Source organism: Bactrocera oleae, chromosome 5 (assembly GCF_042242935.1).
Source record: "Bactrocera oleae isolate idBacOlea1 chromosome 5, idBacOlea1, whole genome shotgun sequence".
In the NCBI taxonomy this organism is placed as follows: Eukaryota; Metazoa; Arthropoda; class Insecta; order Diptera; family Tephritidae; genus Bactrocera; species Bactrocera oleae.
The window spans coordinates 57,691,304-57,705,940 of NC_091539.1; the positions used below are offsets into that span (position 1 = coordinate 57,691,304).

Sequence of the window (14,637 nt, forward strand, 5' to 3'; positions counted from 1 at the left end):
AAAGGAACGTTGGAGACGCTGATATTTTTTTAGAACCACCAATATGGTACCAGTTTAGCATATAGCTGTCAAACTTATTGATCAACCGAAATCTAGTCCTTGTATGGAAAACATTTTTATTTGCCCAGCTGTCTGCACGAAATTTGTCACGAATTATTTTTTAAGGTAATGAAATAATTTCCGCAGAAATGATCAGCAGATGGGACTAATATAGCATATAGCTCCCATATAATCTATTCGATCAAAATCCAGTCCTTGTATAGAAAACTTTTTAGTTAACAAAAATCCCTGTCTGAAAATTGATTGCTAGCATGGCAATGATTGCAACAAACTTCGTTGATTATTATTCTCAGAAGCGACAATCTCGATATAATTTATTCTAGTCGATAACTTCTTGATCTACCTATGACCGCTTACTTTTCTTCCTGATCAGTTGGGTATTTTTGCCGACCGCAAACTGTTAAAGTTGTATGGAGGAAGGTGAGATTGTTGAGATGCAAACACTTTCACTACCATTGTTCAGCTTTTGCGTGACTGAGGTTGAAATATCTCGGCAATCATACTTTCAGTGAACCAGTAGAGATAGCTGAAATTGCTATTAGCCGCCTCAACAAATTTGTGATAAGCTCAAAACGCTTTGGCGACTTATGACGGTTTTTATGATCAATTCACTTATTTATCAGTTTCTTTTGATGAATCTACAATATAAGAAATAAATTTATGCAAATTAGACTTTTTCAAAATTAAGTTTCAAAACTATTTACAGAATATATTATATGCTATTTGCTTGTTGTGTCAGAGCTCATTGGCATGCTTTAGCAGTATAAATATTTTGCTCCTTTAAGACCAATATTGGATTACAATCTATGGACTTGCTTTAATAAAATTAAAAATTTTATTTTTCCAATATGTACTCTCTTAAATGTTCAGATTTCTTGCAGGGTACTTTCTTAAGCACTCAAATCTATACGTTGTGCACAGTTACCTTTGCCAGAACAACTAACATTGTACTGAAATATTGCATATGCCAAGCTTTTGCAGCACGTTTTTATAAAGTAGTAATAAGTATGGGTGTGTGTGCTTGTAGAAACAATGCTGAATATTGGCGTTATAATATATACCTGTGCAATAAAAAAAGTTCACGTGGCCATTGTCTGCATATCAAGTAGTTCTACAAAGTTAAGTAAAATTAAGTTTAAAGACTTACTGTAGTGCTATGAACTGTTTAGTGCTTTTTTATTCTATATAAATATTTTCAAGATTTTATTCAAGTTTATAAATAACATACTATATCGTAAAAATTTAAATACATATTTTGATTAATTTACAAGCATTTATTTACTTATAATCTCTATGTTGAATTGTGGCAATGAAAGCAAATACGTACCGATTGTCCTTAAGATATTTGGCTTGTTTCAACTAAAAATTTAGTATAAATTAAAATACAAAAAATAAAAAAATTTAATTTTTTTACATACATATACATATCTAATAAATGGAAGGTGAATTAGAAAGTGTTTGAGATATTCTATTGCCTAAACAAGATAAAACTAATTTTTTCCTATGGCAGTTACATGTAAAATTTCACATTTTTCCATTTACTGATATTCGCTCATACATAGATAAATATGATATTACCTTGTACATCTCTCCATTCACCCTTATAACTTATTAAGAGCACAAAAAAGAGTGCTTCTAAATGGAAATCGAGTAAGTACAAACCTCATTATGTACATAAAATAGTCTCTCATTTCTACTTTTATTAATTTTTCAACAAAATTTTCTATAATCACCTCATTAACTGAGCACAGAGCAACAGATAAGCGTGCAACGATGGCTTCCTATGCCAAAGCGTCTCAAATTCCACGGCGATTTTACAGTCAACGAAAGTGTTTACACTTCTACATACACAAAAAACATACACTTACACAAGTATACTTATCTATATTTCATACTCTAGTTCCACTCATTTGAAAGTGTGTCAATGTGCCAATTTATTTCTTCTCACTTTTCAGCGTGTGCTTGTCATGCGATATTTAAATTTCGCACATATAACACTGCGCAACAGGTGCTTCGTTCAAGGTTACAGTTATGAACCAAATTGTATGCATGTTTGTGTATTTGTGCGAACGTGCGTGTTGATTCATTAGTGTTTGACTAGTTTGTAAGCGTTTGTTTGCGCAGTTCCGCTGCGTTGCGTTCAAATGTAATTATAAATGTTGCATACTTTTAGGCGCGAGCTTAAATACGGTTTTACAACGCTTAGTTGGTGTTAGTGAAATTTTGCCTTCAAAGTAATGTCGTTATATAGCGGCGTTGAACTTTTTAGTGGGTATTTTAAAGTTAACTTTTTAAAATGTGAAATAAAAATAATAAAATTTAAAGAAGAAAATAATAATTAATATATGAAGTATGTTGTAAACGGGTAAACATAGTGTTGCGAAGGTATAAATGCATACATCCAGAGTAATATACAAGTATATATTCATATATTGAAATATGTAAATATTTACTGTAAGTTACTCTCAACAATTTCCAAATTTTCAAACTACTAGTACTAATATATGTATCATTCGCATAATAAATAGCGTCAAGCGTTGCTGTGGCTTTGAATAGATTAAATAATAATAATATTAAATAAAAATAATTAAAATATTATATGAATCCAATAATTTTTAATTGAGGTTTAATGTTGAAAATTTTTGATATAAATATTTGTCAATGAAAAAAAGAATGCATTTTCCATTTGGCATTGCACTTAAAATTATAATTGTTATTACTTTTGTTTGAAACTTCAACACATGGTAATGTTGAGAAATAAAATTTTTTTACGAATTGTTTTGAATTTTAATATAATTTAGATATAAAAGTGCTTGCTAAATTTTACGAAAATCGGTTCAGTAGTTAAAGAGTTTACCCAGGACAAAATGTGTTTATATTATAGCTCAAACATTTTTAAGCCTTCTTCGATTCACTACTACTTTGCTCATTATGTTTGACATATGATTTCTTCAAAAAGGATATATATACAAGTAAAAAACAATACGAAAAATGTCCAGTTAAATTTAAAAAACGAGAGTATGTAGGTACCTCAATATGGTAGCCTAACCGCTTCTTCTTTTATCTCTATTCGATTATGCCAGTCGATCTATATGTTTATACCAGCTATTTATTGGAATCGCTATTATCTAAGTTTTGGCAAATGGAAACAAGCAAATGTGTTAATGATCAAGATTAATAATATTTAACTAATATTTATTTATTTAGATTATTAGATATTTAAGCAAATTATTGCCTACAATCAGGCTTAGTGCGCCACTTCAAATGTTATTTCAATTACCATTTTATCTAAGTCATGCACCTTATGGTACATTTTAGGCATAACTAATTTTGCATGAACAAGAGAAGGTCTGGCAGGTGTCAAAATTTTCAAAATTACTTTAATTCTTATACTAAACAGATTTTCAATTGAAATAAAAATAATTTTCACCACAAAAGAAAAAACATGTAAAATTTTAGAAATTCGATACTGCTTTATAACCTCTTTATAACTAGTAAAACATATAAAGAAAAAAAATATTTATATATTAAAAATTTTAATTTATAATTAGAAAAAAAATCTATATATATATAAATTACGGGATCACCAGAAGACGCCTACCGCTTATCATTTGCTTTAATATATATTTCTGTAAATCCACTTTAAAAATCCTAATATATATTTTTCCTATTACTATTCTATCCCTTGTTACGTACTAGTTTCAGTGGCATTCACCATAACTTTTGTAGCAATATTTTTCTGTCCCAAAATCATTATATTATGGTTAGATACTATAACGTAATATTTCTCTTTACTCATACATACTAAATAAATGTTTGGACTTTTAAAAATCACCAACTAAAACAAATATTTTCAAACAATTCACAATTTTATGTATGGTATAAATATCGTTAATATCAAACGAAAGTTGTCAAATGTTAATTTTTAAATTTTCATCACAATTTTTATATTAAATAGGTAGGCGACTTAGGTAAACCTTAAGGTAATTACTAATAAACCGTCTAAATTATATATAATTTTTCTAAACTTAATCACATTACACATACTCTGCTTCGAATCATCAATCAAAAGCATCAGACTTATGATATACCAAATTTTTTAATGTTAGCCCAAAAAGTATTTGTTTAATAAAAACAAGGAAAAATAAAAATAAAAGTTATCCTGATATTGCTCGATCAGTTTGTATAGCAGCTATGGTATCTGCTATTGTGGTTTTATCTGAACAATATATTCGTTGATTGTAGTGCTGCTTTAAACAATAATCCATGCCAAATTTCGATAAATATCAAGATATTTTGCCTAAGAAAAAAGATTTTCATACAAGGACTTGATTTCGACCGATAACTGTATTCAGTGACCCCTTTTGTTTACAGTGTATGTGTGAGATCTGTGACCCTTTGTTTTCCATTTTATGGGCTCAGTGACCTTTTTTGTTTACATTTAGCGAAGTCAACAACCTTTGTTTACATCTAGGCCCAAAGGTTACGTTGTTTACATTTTTTGAAGTCAACGACCGCTTTGTTTACATTCTATGGGGTCAACGACCTTTTTCTTTAAATTTTTTGGGATTAATGGTCCTTTTGTTTAAATTTAGGCATGGATTATTATCCAAAGTTTCGTTATCTCTAAAACTGAGAAACTATTGTAGTTCTATACTTATTAGGGTGTCAAAAACTTCAGAACAAACTCAATATACCCTGATCAGGGTATAAAAATACTACTTGAATGGAAAACTATAATCAACTGGCTAGATGGGTTTACCGTCGGCTAGATGCTTATATTTTTTGTATTTAAAAATGCCACACAGTGTCGCTTGGCGTCTTATCACTTTTGCCACAGTTCAATGTACAACTACGCCGCCTTCTTTCTATCTTCATTCACTGGCTAACACAATATTTACAAGTCTGTTCTTCATTTGCATTAACGCTCGTGCGCTGAGCGCGACTTTAACTTTGGCAGCGATAAGCGAGCTAAACGCCGACAAGCTGATCGTAATGCATCGGATATTTATGCAATGCAAATCGATGGAATGCTGCATCGATTCTCGACAATTGTCTATATTTATTGAGTATTTATTTCTGGAATAATTGCGTTTTAAAAATAGGCAACTGATAATGCGGTAGCAAATATGTAACTAGCTGAAATGCAGACGAAATTTTAGCTTACTGCGATCAAAAATCAAATCAGTGAAATACTTGTAAATACTGAAATAGGTAAGCACTTGTTTAGACACTTTACTTGTAAGCGCTTTTTGTCATATTATTATCATTATCAGAGTCTTCATGAGTGCCAAAGTAGGTTAGTACGAACAAATATTATCAACTAATTAAAGTTTGTAGAAGAACTTTATAGAAAGTTTGTAAACACACGCCAAAGCTTCAACTGCGTTGCAGTTAGAAAATTGATACACTTGAAAAATGCATTTCAAGTCAATATAAAAGGTTTGCTAATAAGGTAGCGAGGTGTTTTAGAAAAGCAGCAATTCATTTGCTAACCTTTTTGTATTGTATTGTATAAATATCTTCATATTTTGGTTCTATTTGAATTATACAAGTTGTTTGTTCGTTTCCGTACTTTTCAAAGCTTGGTGAACCTAGTTTCGATGTATTTTTATACCCTGCACAGGTTTTATTAAGTTTGTCACGAAGACTGTAACACCCAGAATTAAAAGTCAAAGACCCTATAAATTTTATATACAAGTATACCATACATAAATGCTTTTGTTATATTGATCTGAAATTTTACACACGTCCATTTTTACCTAAGAAGCTGCTCATTTGTCGAAAGCGATATCGGACCACTATAGCATGTATATGCCATACAAACTGAATGATCAAAATTAAGTTCTTGTATGGACATTTTTTTAAATAAAAATATATCTTTACGAAGTTTGGCACAGATTATTATGAAGCCAACCGTATAATCTGAAGAAATTGTTGAGATCGAAGCACTATAGCATATAGCTGCCATACGAACTAATCGATTAAAATCCGATCCTTGTATGGGAAATCTTTTTATTTGAAGAGATATCTTTACGACATTTGACAAAGATTATTGTCAAAAGACATGGTATAATTTCTAATGAAATTGTTCGGATCGGAGCACTATAGCTTATAGGTGCTATACGAACTAAACGATCAAACTCAAGACGAAGATCTTTTTATACCCTTCTATGCTGTAAAAAATGCAAATATGAAGTGTATTATAGCTTGGGTGCAGCCGTAATTAACGTTCTTCTTTCTTTTGTTAATGAAAACAACAGTCTCCATGGTTACCTGTTGAGATGGGATCACCAATGTAATTACTTCAATTATTTCAACTTATATTTTTCATTACTTTCTTTATAATCATAATATTTTTAATATTTGCCTGAATATTATATAATAATACCAAATATTTTATATATAACTATTACATTGATAAAAGAGAAAGTCCAATCTGAGCGACTTATTACTTAACTGTATTATCTTATCAAACTAATTGAGCTTACAACCCTTACTACAAATATACATAACTGTACATGTGTACATAGTTATACTCGTGTATGATTTCATATCGATATATTATGAATGAACGCCTCCAGTTTTGAGTAATTATATACAATACATATATATATACATACATACAGACATAATTATTGACATTGCGCTGTAATTTTAATTATTTAACTGTCAACAAATTGTAATTATGTCTGGATAAGCAAAATAATCAGTATTTTAATACAAAAAAAAAATACATAAGTAACGTAATTTTCAGTGCGTGCGAGATTTAATATTGAAAAATCGGCGCGGATTAAAAGATTTTGGTAAATATAAAATTTTGAAATAGTTTGATTATTGATGTCGAGCTTACTTCATATAATGTTTAGTATATAGGCTAAGGGTGTCTCCAATTTATTCATGTTTAGTATGTTAAATCATATTAATCTAATTTGCCAAACCATGGTCGAATTACGCCCGCTTGTTTTTATAGAAAATTAGACACATGTGTATGTTTTGAGCTGCCTTAACATACTTGAATTATCTCTTGTAAAACTATGTTTGTAAGCTGAGAAGAGAGAGCTGATGAGAGACGTGAATCGTGATAAGGCAACTCGAACTACGAGTCAAACAGAGTTATAGAAATCATATTCGATATCTAACTAATACCTGTTATTCCATTGGAATTACTAAATACCAGATCTATCATATTTTGTTTGTAACACCAAACAGGATGCGTCAGAGACCGTGTGCAGTGTATATATAATTGGTCAGCGTGACGAACTGAGTCAATTTAGCGATATCCATTCGTCTATTCAACTGTCAGTATATATGCAAACTAGTCTCTCAGTTTTTGAGATATCGTTTTGAAATTTCGTACACGTCCTTTTCTCGTCAAGATCTCGCTGCTCATTTGTCGGAACTGAACTTTTGATATCAAGTGCTTGTATGTAAAACTTTTTCATTTGACGAGATAACTTCACAAAAATTTGGTGTTGGTTATTGGTTATTGTACAAGGCATTGATGCGATTTTCGAACAAATTGTTCAGATCGGATTACTATAGCATATAGCTGCCATACAAATTGAGCGATTAAAATCAAGTTCTTGGTGCAACCGAAGTTAATATTTTTGCTTGTTTTTACTATTAATTGCATATCCATTCGACTTTTTGTGTTATAAAGTCTTAAGGCAAAGTTAAAGCACGTAATTGTCATAACTTGCTTCGTTATCTCAGAGCTTTCATCAATCTTTGTGAAACCCCACCTTATAGTTCCTTGAAGGCGCATTAATCGCATAATTTGAGGAAAAAAAGAGAACATAATTTGAAATTAGTTACCTAGGTCCCGATGTACCGCGTTGATATCTTATATGAACCATACTCCATTGTATATGATGGGCTACCAAATAGCTTAAATGGGTAAAATTTAATAAGTTTGCCCTATGAAAATTATCAATAAATCAATACATTTTTTATATCTCTAATAATTTGGCTTAAAACAAAAAATTACAAAACCCCATGTGTGACATATTGTACACGGGTGTAAATATCAGCTGTGATGTCACATACCTACATATATGCTTATGCTCCATATTTGAATATATGTGGGCAACATCACATGTTCTGAGGATGCATGTGTGCCGGCGAGCACGTTTGCAGCACGATTGGAACAAAAGTAGTCATACAGACACACAAGCAAACATGAGTTTTTACATATTTTTATGTATTTCTTACTTGATGCTTACTCCATTCGATTTTTATGAATTTATGTGCGCAACGCTTTCCTATTTATAGCCGCTCACGCTGCTCAGCACTCGCTGTCACACTTCCAAACGTAATTTGATATGAAATGTGGTCTTACTTTCCCCAGTAAGTGAGCATCACGTGTTTGTTTGTTGTCGTTTGCGTTCATCTTTCCATAACTTCTTCGGAATCTTTCGTAACAAGCTGTGAAATACATACATATGTGCATATATGGATCTAAACTCAAGTAGTTAGTTTTTAGGAAGCCTTTTTTTGCTCCGGGTTTCCTTTTTTTTCGTTTTATGTATAACTATCGCGTTTGTCTTAGTTCTCAAAGGAAGCCGAAGACGCTAATAAAAGCAGTAAAGTCCTTCCGGTAATGCACTTTCCACTTACAACTTGAATAAATCGTTTCTAGTGAACTCTTAATCGCTTTTCTAATTAGATAACCTTTGTAAGATGTTCTTAGGTCAGTCTGTTAAGTAAGTCCTTAATAACTCGTCTTCCAAGCCGGCTTTGAAGCAGATCGAACATATCCCTAGCTTTCTTGAGAGGCAATCTGACAAACTTAAAAATATTTTGCTACTAAAAAATCCAAGAAGTAGTCCTAGCACTCATCTAAATAGGAGTTTTTGGAGTTACTTCAACTCACCTATTATTCGCATACTCTCTTTCCACCCACGGAGATCACTCACTGCCAATCCGACAGATCTTGCAGTTATACTTTTTACAATGAATTTTAATCTTAATAAATTCACTTGGTTAGAAAGAAAATCTGTAATTCGAAATGCTTTTTCAATTTCTGCTATTTCAAGACCCAGAATATATGTAATTCTCTCGGAGTTTGAATGAAAAGTATCTCTCGTGGGATACTAACTCTCTTCTATGCCGATAATCGGAGTCGCTTAGAAGTAACCAGATTTGTCAACGTTAATAATAATTTTTCCAAACCTTTTTATTTCATTTTCAATTACAACAACACACTGTATATAACATTTTTCTATAAATCTTCCAAAGTATGTATTATGTCTGAGTACTGATTTTAATATGTTAGAATACTCAATAATTATGGTTTATGCTTTACAAATTCAAAGTCAGTGTAACATAAATTCCCTATAAATTAGAGCAGTTGGTAAAAAGCGCCTAAGTTGTTTTGGGAATGCATCGGTAGTGCATATACCACACACACCAAAGGCAAACACTGTCTAGCAGAGACACATTATTATACAGTATCAGCTGAGTAACAAAAACAAACGACTCCTATTCGATTGCTCTGAGAGTTGATAGCGCTTTGCCGCTCTCGCTTATCGCTAGCAATAGATTAGGGTTGCCAGGAGTATAAAAAATTTGATAATGCAAATTAATATAACAACCATAATTAGCATATAAATTTATATTATTAAAGTGGCATTGATATTTTTGTATAGTTTAGATTTACTTTTATATATATGTATATTAGGGTGAACAAAAAACGAGCTATCGAATTCATTGTTTTAAATTAACCTCTACAAAGATAAAAAAATATTTCTACAAGCAACATTTTTAGCTTATTTTAAATGGTATCGGTTAGGATACAAACTTTTACACATAAATAGCACGTAAAAATATATGTTTTCTTTAAAAACATAACTTTTGAAAATATAGATATACGAATTTTTGAATAAAAATTTTTTTTTGAAAACTCATTCTCTACAAGCATCCGTTATGTAAAAAATGTTATCTTAAATGGTTCAAAGGTTATAGCATCTTTATTGAAAGCAAATATATACGTCTTCTGTTTCTATTTCCTACAAATATCCGTAACGTTAAAGATGTTTTCTTAAACGGTGAAAAATTATGGTATTTTTAAAAAAAACTGATCTTTTACATGTTAATATGAGAAACCTAGCGTTCCCCGACACCTTCCTGCAACTAAACTTTTTTCCTTGCAAGCATATTTTTTTCCGCATATCATTTTGAGCCATGAATTCGATAAGATAGCTTTTGGCTCACCCTAATGACAGGCCATTAAAGTTCTAATATAATTTTCGTAATTATTTTTCTATATAAACATTTTTTATTAAATTAAAAAAAAATTATTTCAATAAATTAAAATTTTTCTACTGCTTTAAATAAGCAAAATTTTCAGTTAGTTGGCAACTCTGTCACACAACTAAATCAAAGTGTCCACTACAGCATTTTAGTGCTCTGTTTTTCTTTTTATGTTTTTTATTATATTTTTTTGTTATTATTACTATTTTTTTGTTTTTGCTCTGTTGTCTACTGCCTGCAAATTGCTGTTATCATCTCGCTCGCAAATAGTATTCAATCACTGCGCCGCAGCGTATTTGTGGACGCGCCGCTAAGCACTTCGTTGTCCAATTCAGTGTATGCACGAATTTTAAACGCGCACGTGGTGTTCTTACGGCCAAAATTTTAATTTTCCGTCTGCGAGATCGTTTTTATAGTTCTAATAATTAAAAAATTCAAAATATATATAAAATAAATTAATATAAATAAGAATTTCAGCGCCAAATTGGAAAAAAACAAAAATATATACATAAGTACTTAGCGCATGTGAAAGTGTTAAAACTTTGATAGGTAATAAACAAGATTTAACATAAAATTTTTAAAAATTCTGTTGCACACAAAAATAAATAAATAAAATGTAATAGAAAAAAAAAATAAAATAAAAGTAAATTGCGCGTATTCGATGTGCATAGTTGCGATCGTTGCAGTGCTATTTTTAAAAAAATATCTACAACTCGTGAAAATTCTGTTGGCGCTTCCAATATATGTACTTTTGTTGTTTTTGTTTTACATTTATATTTATTTCTATTTTTTTATTCGCTCTGCTGCTGTGAAAAGCGCTATTTTTGATTTGTGTTTTTCTTTGTTGAAAATTTGCTCGCTTCTTTACATTGTTGTACTATATTCGACCGCCAACGCGTGCTGGTTGACACCAACGCCAAAAGTAAACACCAAAAATATAACATTTTGCGCGCATTTTATCTAAATCGGGTAAACTACAATTGCACGCTTCTCTAATACTTGCCATTTCATAGTTAATAAGTATAGTTATTATACTAGTGTGGTGATAACTAGGTTTGAACTAGTTGCGGTGTAGCCATTTGAAAACTGATTTTTTGAATTATTTAAAAAAATAAATTAGGTTATGTTTATTTTAATTTAATATAAATAATATAACCTATAAATATAAAAATATTTATATAATTTTAATTTTTTTCTTCTTTGCATATTTTCATTTTGCTTATAGCTCTTAAATCATTAATTTGTTTCTTTATTTGGGTCAAATATATATTTCATTAAAACAGATCAGTGCTAGTTGTCAATTAGAAGATCAGCGCAACTCTTATCAGTTACTTTGTGAACGAGACTCGAAATTTTGCAGTTTGCAATTCCATACAGATTCATATGTGATTTCAATTATTCTATTTGAATTCTAATAAAATCGAATTTAATTCACTAATTAAGAATAAAATATGCATTAGCAAAATTATCAGCATGATAAATCAAATTGATTGTCCAATCCGGATCCGGATTAATTAAGAAAAAACTTGGTTAAAAATTAGCAATCTGAAACGGATGGCTAAGCATATGGGCGGAATTGGACCACATGTTGACAAAAAAAAGTTTCGTTCTCAAGCATCAATCTCAAATTTAAAAATGAGCAGTTACATTCGTGGTTTCAAAGGTGTCATAAAGTAAGAGAGGATCCGCTTTTGAATCTCGAAACTGCCAACAGAGAAATAAATGTCTGAAGAACAGGGGATAAAACCAAAATCGAAATAAAAGTGATAAGACAGGATTTCATGTGAATCAGTCATTAATTAGTCAATATGCATCTCCGTGCGATTTTTTATTTCACAAACTATTCCATTAATTTGAACCAAACCAGATTCGTAATATTTCAAAATTGAACACATACTCCAGAAAGAATACGATTGATAATTTTGGTTTATGTAATTTAATTTAATTTTATTATATTTAAGTTTTATTTTATACTATTTTAATTGAATATGATTTAGTTCAACTTCACTCAATTAATTTAATTTAATTTTATTTAATTTAGCTTATTTTAATTTAATTTAATTTTACTTCACTTAATTTAATTTAAAAAAAATAATTAATTTAATTTCACTTAACTTAATTTAATTAAACCACATTTTTTTTTTAGTTTATTTTATTTTATTTCATTTTTTTAATATATTTAATTTAATTTAATTTAATTTTATTTTATTTTTTAATTTCTTTTATTATATTTGGTTTAATTTAATTTAATTTAATAGTATTTTATTTTATATAATTTAATTTAATTTATTTTATTTTATTTTATATAATTTAATTTAATTTTATATTATATAACTTTATTTTATTTTTTGTTTTATTTTATATTCTTTTGTTTTATTTAAATTAATTCCCTTTATTTTATTTTATTTTAATTTATTCTATTTTTTTTTTATCTTATTTTATTTTATTGTATTTAATTTTTTTTTGTTTAGTTTTTTTTTACTTTAGTTAGTTTTACATTTTTTCTATGTCAATGCTAATTTTCTAATGTCTTTCTTAATGCAACGGAATTTGGTTTTAACCAGTCTGTAACTAGTCACCTCAAAATTTCTGCAACAATATTTCTAGGAAAAGTGTGAAAAGAGGAAAATCACTTGAATACACTGTGAAAACAAATAAAATTATATATGCCAAATTTCATACAAAATATAAACCTGCTACCAATCTACTTTGCCCCATTAAATCGCAAGCGGAAAGTGTACGGTCAAACATACATATTAATATGCATATGAATAGCCGCCGATACAAACATAAATACTTGTATAGAATATACATATGTATGTTTGTATGTAGTGTAACTATGTAGTGACCATGCATAGTCAATCAAAATCGCTCATACGCCCATCAGCACCATCGTCCGCAGCACTGTGGGTCACACGCCACGCTTTGTTTGCGCTGCAACACGTTTAAGTGGCGCTAAAATACAACTTTTTTTTTATAGATACTCGTATACATATGCTTTGTATTTTTTTTGTTTGTTTTTTTGGCCTGCCGTGTTTGGTGCTCTCGACCGCGGCGTTCGCTAATTGTATTTTTTATCGTTTTTTTGTATTTATCAACAGAAAGATTTCACACTTTTTTATTGCACGACGCCTTAGTGTCAATTTGTATTAATTTTTAGCGTATTTTATTTTTACGTTAATACACAGTGCAGTACTCTTACCGCTTTTTAAAATTAGTAAGTAAACTACCAAAATTAAGCTTATAATATTTGTTTTTAATACATGAAGTTAAGGCTTCTCATGTTATTGTTTGGGCTACCAAGAGTAAATGTACTCTACTCGCTAGAATGTGATAACAGTGATTTTCAACTGGCTTCACACTATACCTATGTTTAGAAATTGCTCGCATGAGCAACAAAATATAATACTACTACTACTCAGTCGTCGATTCCCGGGGAATGCATCTTTTTTTTCTGCTTTGGGTGTCTCTACCACTCGTAGAGATAATACTTTATTCTTCTAATATTTCCAAAGGTTATTAAAGGTGCAATCCTTACACATAAGTTTCAAATTAATAAAATCCATATCATTCTAAAAATAATTTTAAAAAAGTGTATCAACTTACATATTTTTTATATAAACCTACTTTTATATCGCCTTTGCTCGGCTTGTGACATTGAAATGTACTAAATTTGATTTTTGATGTCGATGAACTGTGAAAATCGCATTGAATGCACTTTGCAAAATTTTACTCTCAAATTTTGAAATAAATATGCATCGCCATATATATGCACTTACATGTACATATTTATACTTATATATACACTTATTTGTTTACATGCATATATGTGTACTACACCTGATAATAGCGCTTAGAAAATGCACCAAAGCGTTTTGCAAGTAAACAGAGAACGAATTTACCAAATATATGTAGGGTAGCAAACACACTAACAAAAACAGAAAAAAAGCAAATAAGGTAGGGCTAAGTACGGGTGTAACCGAAAATTTTATACTCTTGCAACTTACGCGGGTTCAAGCGGGGGACTTATTTTCAGACGTTGACAAAACTTTATAACACTAAGAGGAGCTTGATCGATTCTACCCATATTTGGCATACGGGCATAGTATTACCAGGAAAGGATCCGAATTTCAATATCACAGATTAACCGACATTTTCTATAAAATGCGCGCTATAAGAACTGGGGTCCGCATAATCGGTATTTCGGGGCTTGAACAGCTGTAGTCCAACTTTGACAAGTTTTGGTTATAAGGTGGTCTACTTGAAGCTCAATCACTCAATCAGATGGAATTCAAAATTGTGTTATATGAGAAGTAGGCGTGG

The 14,637-nt window shown here is 30.2% G+C and overlaps 1 protein-coding gene across 7 annotated transcripts in view; it reads left to right on the plus strand.

Annotated features, from left to right (window-relative positions):
- The window catches only part of Mct1 (Monocarboxylate transporter 1), a 53,019-nt gene that overhangs the window by 891 nt on the left and 37,491 nt on the right, over positions 1-14,637 (plus strand). The window contains exon 1 of one of the 7 annotated variants that reach the window (XM_036376135.2): positions 5,121-5,274. The exons of 1 other annotated variant lie outside the window; for it this stretch is intronic. The gene's annotated coding sequence lies outside the window, so the exon portion shown is untranslated. Of the gene's footprint in view, positions 1-5,120; positions 5,275-10,619; positions 10,864-11,039; positions 11,284-13,458; positions 13,532-14,637 lie in introns of those variants that run through there. 5 more of the 7 variants (XM_036376131.2, XM_036376141.2, XM_036376143.2 and 2 more) reach the window with 5 other exon arrangements.